Below are 6,000 nucleotides of genomic sequence, written 5' to 3' on the forward strand. Positions count from 1 at the left end.
TCGGGGGTTTCCATTAAAATTGTACTTAAAGTACAAGTGAAATCCTCAAGAGGTTCATCAACAAACCACACAATCTTTCCTCTCCAAATATTAATTATTTTAATATTTAATCAGAACATAGCAGTATTTAAAGGCCATTTAAACAGGTGTGTGAGTATTGTAAAGTGGTTATTGCACAGAAGTAGAAGGTTTAAAGTTCCAATGAGTGGTGCTGTTGTATCTTTGAGCATGGTGCATTCTTTTGAGCAAGGAAAGCTATGAAACATCCATCTAAGGGGACAAGTAGACTCAAGCCATGCCAGGAAAATTCCCTGTACATATATACATATATAAGTATAAAGGGCAATGACATCTGTCATATGTACATACATTTATTAGGCTATAGCTAGCTAATAACTGCACATCACCTCATTATAACATACAGCAATCATGTTATGCAGACAGGTTATGCAATCATGTTCTCCTGGCCATTATGGTGATATAAACTCTGAAGATACTGCATTGTTGAACACAACTGCAACAGGAAATTCCATCATTTATAACTTTTGACTTAATTCATACATAGCCTGGACCAATCAAAATTATTATCTAATTCTTGCAGCTCTTAAATTAAAATATACATTCTCCCCCCAAAATAAAAACTATGGGCACCATTGACCCTGCTTTCATTACATTACATTACATTACAGGCATTTAGCAGACGCTCTTATCCAGAGCGACTTACACAACTTTTTACATAGCACTTTACATTGTATCCATTTATACAGCTGGATATATACTGAACAATGCAGGTAAGTACCTGCTCAAGGGTACAACGCAGTGCCTTACCGACTCGAACCTACACTTTCGGTTACAGCGATTCCTACCACTGGCACTCCGTCCTTCCTCACTCAAGCCGAAATAACACAACTCTCTTTTTATTATCAAGCGCCACTGCGAGTTCAGTGAGCGTCTCACACTGCGCGGCGAGCAGCGAGGGCCGGGAGCTGACAGGCGGTGATGAGGCAGCTCTCTAGGAGGACCCGACAGGGGGCCTACCTAGCATGCTGTCTGGCCCGAGGGCCTATGGGAGTGAATTGTGATTATTATGTTAATGCATCAGCCCGCTGCCCCCTCTCTCTCTCCCAGCTGGCCTCCTTGGCCATTAGGGCCGGCTTCGCTCTGACAGAGGAATAATATGCTTCGTGATTGAAAGGCCAAAAGATCATTCGCTTAGAAGGGAGAGGCCACACTTAGAGGATGTGCTTGCAGCGCCATTGTGCGCGAAGGCCTCGGAGCAAAACATGCATTTATTTAGCGATACCTATGGATTCTGGGAACGGGTATTTATTAAGGAGTAATGGACATTACTGAGGTGGGGTTTAGCTTCTCACATATTATAACAGTGAGTATGAATGCACTGCTCAAATCCGAAAGGGATTTTTGTTAAAATGGCCGCATCCAAAATTAATACATCATTACCTAAAAAGAAAATGGCAGTAAAAACTGTATAGTACTGTATAGATGTAGGAGCTGTAAGCTTTCCTTTCCTCTCCCTGTAATTGACAGTGTTCTCAAATATTATCAGTATCGCCTGAAACTGCCCCGGCCCACCCGGACGCACGCGGCTCCCACCCAGAATGCCTCTGTGGGAAGAGCCCGCTGTCACGGCGGCCTCAGATGCCTTCTTTAACATCTGCCTCGGGAGAAGAAAGGCCCGGGATGATGGGCTTTGGGAAATTCCTCCGCGATCCCGCGGATATGTCAGGGATCTCTCTCATCATTCGCCTCATAGACGGTTCGCCTACCATAGCCGCTCTTCGATGCCGCACCATTCGCCAATCTCATTTTTCTCCCCCCACCCCCCCCCCCAACCTCTCCCGGTTTTGCTGTGAGCAGTAGAACCACGCCACGTGCTACTGTTTTGTTGGTTTGTTTGCTTTTTAAAAAAAAAATAAAGCTGAATAAATAGAGCAGGTTTTTTTTCTTCTTTTTCTTTTTTCAGGTGAGATGTTCTTTAGGAGCCCCGCGTGTATCTGCTCTCCTGTCAGCGTCACAATGAAGTGGCCCTCTGAGGATGTGCTCTGTTTTGCTGGAAGATTCTAGACTCCTTTGCAAACAAGATAAAGGGCTTCGGCAGGTAATTGCCGGGTAGATACTTTACTGTGACTAAATGTCTCTAACAAGGGAGTGGGGGTGGAGCCCAAGCGTGTAGCTGTACTCTGAAAAACAGATCAGATAAAGGGGTGAGAGGAACCCAGGCAGTGTGTGTAATTGCCTCTTTGTTGATAACCTGGGTTGCGAATCTCTTCTGTTTCACAATTCTGCCTTCCAGATCTTTACAACAGACAGAAAAACAAGATAGCAGCCAGGGCCTTTCAGATAATAACATGCTAATGTAATGAGCGCCATGTGATAACTTCAGCATGAGCTATTGGTGGCTCGTTTTCATAGTCCCGCCCTCAAATTTGTGACCTCACATGCTTTTTTTGCAACGCTATTTACTCTGACTTCTCTGACAAAACAGCATATATTTTTTACACCCCTGTAGTTCTCCTCTGTGGACAAACTTTGAGGTGAGGTGATTCGTGAGTTCCATCTGGAGTAGGTAACTTGGGACCTGGAGTCCTGGAATGGGTTTGGCATCCTTTATTTTCCTTGTTGTTTGTTAAGGTGTGAATTTGACTCACTTGCCTTTACCAGCTCAAAGCCTTTTTCGATACCAGTCCTATAGACTAACGAGGAAAGGGAGCTTCGAACTGGGGGGAAAAATGGTGCTGTCAGGCCCATGACAAAGAAACGTCGCCCACCAACCCCCCCACCCCCCCCACCCACAGGCCCGTGTCAGCTCCGTCATGTGACTCATTTACCCACGGTTCAAACGGCGCTGTCTCCTCGGCGAGCTGGCCTGACAGAGCTACGCCGTTCGGTTTGGGGAAATGAGCCCGGGCTGACTGCGTGCTGGAGAGACGGCACGCCGCGATCTGTCGGCGCATCCGTCCGTCCGTCCCGCCGTCCTCCCGGCCCGTTCCTGGAAGGCATCCGGAAAGACATCCGCCCGCGAGCAGAGCTAATCGCCACCCAACCTAATCGGGCCCGGGAGAGGAAGCGGCTGATTGGCACAGAGTCAATATTAGGGAGGCCTGATGTTGGATGAACTCATGGTTGGTTAATTAGTGGGTCCTCCGATTTCCCAGGATTCCCCTGCCCAATGGGGCTCACAGAACAGAGGGATTTTCCTTACTCCCCCTTCTCCTGCCCTTTCCACATCTCTTCATTTAGTAATAGGCCACACACGGACCACTTTTAAATGCAGTGCTGTTAGCTCTCCTCACAACAGCAAGCTCTGCCTGGCCCAGTTGCGGACATGACAATCGTTGCAAATACAAGGTTCAGCCTCCACCGGCGGAGGGAAAAAATTGTGTCAGGAGGATGTTCATATGCGGTGGGGAAAGTTTGAGTGTGGGGCAAACTTTGGTCAGTGGCAATGGTTTCTTTATTTAACCATCTCTAACTTCAGTAACCCCAGTACCCCAACCCGCCCCCCCATCCTCAACCTCATATTTCATATTCTACTCCCCCCCCCACCCCCCCACCCCCACCCCCAACACACACACACCTCGCTCTCACCACTGAGGGCATGCGAGTCCTGAGCAGGCCTGCACATCACCGAGGCCATTAAAGATGGAGCGTGTCGGTGTGGCCGAGGCGAACCCGGGCTCCAAACCCTCGGAACTGCCTGCGAGGTCCGACAGGTCCCGGGTAATGAGCAGTGCCCCCGGACTGAAAGGGTCAATAATTCATACCGGGCTCGGCCCGACAGGGGAGCGGAGCGCGAGGTTTAAGTGATCTTTGTTCTAGTCTTCCTGCTCTGTGCTGCTCCAGTACTTTAAAGGGCATACACAAACAGAATTCAATTTTTCAGGGCTACCAGGTTCCTGCACCGTTCTGTGCCACCACCATTATCTCTTACAGGAGCAGCTTCCACACCTCCCACTGTCATACATGCATCATTAGAGCCATTATGAAGCCATATTTTTGAGGCTTTTATTAGCATTTTTGAGCACAACACAATTAGCTCGATCTGCTCTTCTGCATTATCGAAATTGATATCTCAAGATAACTATTTTGACCCAAGGATTATGACATTGATGTCAGCATCTTTGGGGTTTATTTATAATACTGATTAAGTGGCTTGTGATTTTAAGATAATCATTTCTCGAGTGTTGCAATCCTGTATAATTTGCAATCATATAAATCCAGAGGATATTATTTGACAATAGCATTAATGAGCCACTTTGTGAATCAACTGTCCCAATTAGCTTCATTACAATTCACACAACTCTCCACTATTGTCTGTGTATGTATGTGCTAATTGAGAACATAATGAAAAGCAGTGGAGATGAAGCTCCGTGTAAATTGAGAATGAAATACAAGTATAGTCTGATCACATGAAGGTTAAACACCAAGGTCTAGATGTTAATAATGGCAGTGATAGTATCCTTATAAATGAAGTTTAAATAGAGAGGATAATAGCGGAGTCTGTTGTTTTAATAATGAATTTGCAAAATGGATTTGTGTGGAGACTGAAATGTCATTTCAGATGACGTTCACATTGTTCTGTTTTAATATAATGAAGGGGACCTGACAGGTCAGCCAGAATGTGTTTGTCATCCAATTGAGTTCCACATCACTTCTGCATTATTGAATAAAACTGATTTACCCAGAAATGAGAAGGCAGTAAATATCGCTCACTTTGCGAAGTACAAGACATACGCTGGATCAGGAACACACGTTTTCACCGAACGCCGGGCATTCTGGGAATAATCTATCACTACCGAATAATGACCGCAATCAAGGGAGGTATGTAAAAATACCACTTTTATAAAACATTCTCTCCATTAGCTGTCATCATTTGCGGAATGTATGTCGAAATAAGCATTTTGTAATAGCCCGTGTGTAAGATGAATGCTATTCCCAGGGGGGGCCCGGGATATGTTGAGATGGGGAGTGAAATATCGGCCCCGGGATTGGACGCAGATATTGTCCCGCTCCCCTCAGCCTCTCCGACGTCGGCCCCGCATCCGTCAATGTCGACGGGCTCGCCTCTCAGAAAGCGCCCCCCCCCCCATCCCTCCCCTTGCAGAGGCACTTCATTTCCTTAAGAGGAGCAGACACCTGATTCAATTTGCACCCCATTACAAGGAGCCTGACTTTGTTTTCTGTCCCCCGCTGCCATCTGAAGAACGATCTCGTGCCTTTGAGCACAAAAGACGCCATCTATTAAACGTGGCGAGAGGCTAATTTCCGGCGTGTGACTCTGGACGTGCCAAACACCAACACCGCCCACCCCCCGTCCCCCGCACCCCTATCCCCTCCCATCCTCCGCTCCCCACTTTCTCTCACTTATCCTCTTATCTTCTCTCTCTTCACTCTTTTTATCCCGCATTTCCCTCATGAGTGAAAGGATGAGCGCAGTCTTTGAGTGCTCTGCGAACACACAGAATGCCTTGAGAGTCTCTTAAGGGGTATCGGAGATGTCCAGCGAGAGATCCGCCGCTCATACTGAACACGTCCTGAGAGACGTATCGCAGTCAGATTCAACGCTTCCTGAGAGATATCTCTGAAGCACATTGATCACGTCCTGTGAGATTATCTCACAGCTATGTAATGAGCATGTCCTGTGAGATTATAACGCAGCTATATCGAGCATGTCCTGTGAGATGTCCCTTAGTAAATTTGAGAATGTCTGCTGAGATACAATACCTTTTCACCCAGTTATATTAAATGTCATAAATGTGTTCCGCAATAATTTAGAATAATTTATTTCAAAAATCAGTTTTATTAAGTCTGCTGCCTACATTAGGACAGTGCTAGGACATTTGCCATACATGTTATATACATTTGCCATACATTTTATATGTTAAAGGAGCCTATCCCAGGGTGCATTGGGCAAGAGGCAGGAATATACCCCAGACAGGTCACCAATCTATATTTCCCAGTCTTCAGTGGTATTATCAA

This window comes from Anguilla rostrata, chromosome 5 (genome assembly GCF_018555375.3).
Source record: "Anguilla rostrata isolate EN2019 chromosome 5, ASM1855537v3, whole genome shotgun sequence".
In the NCBI taxonomy this organism is placed as follows: domain Eukaryota; kingdom Metazoa; phylum Chordata; class Actinopteri; order Anguilliformes; family Anguillidae; genus Anguilla; species Anguilla rostrata.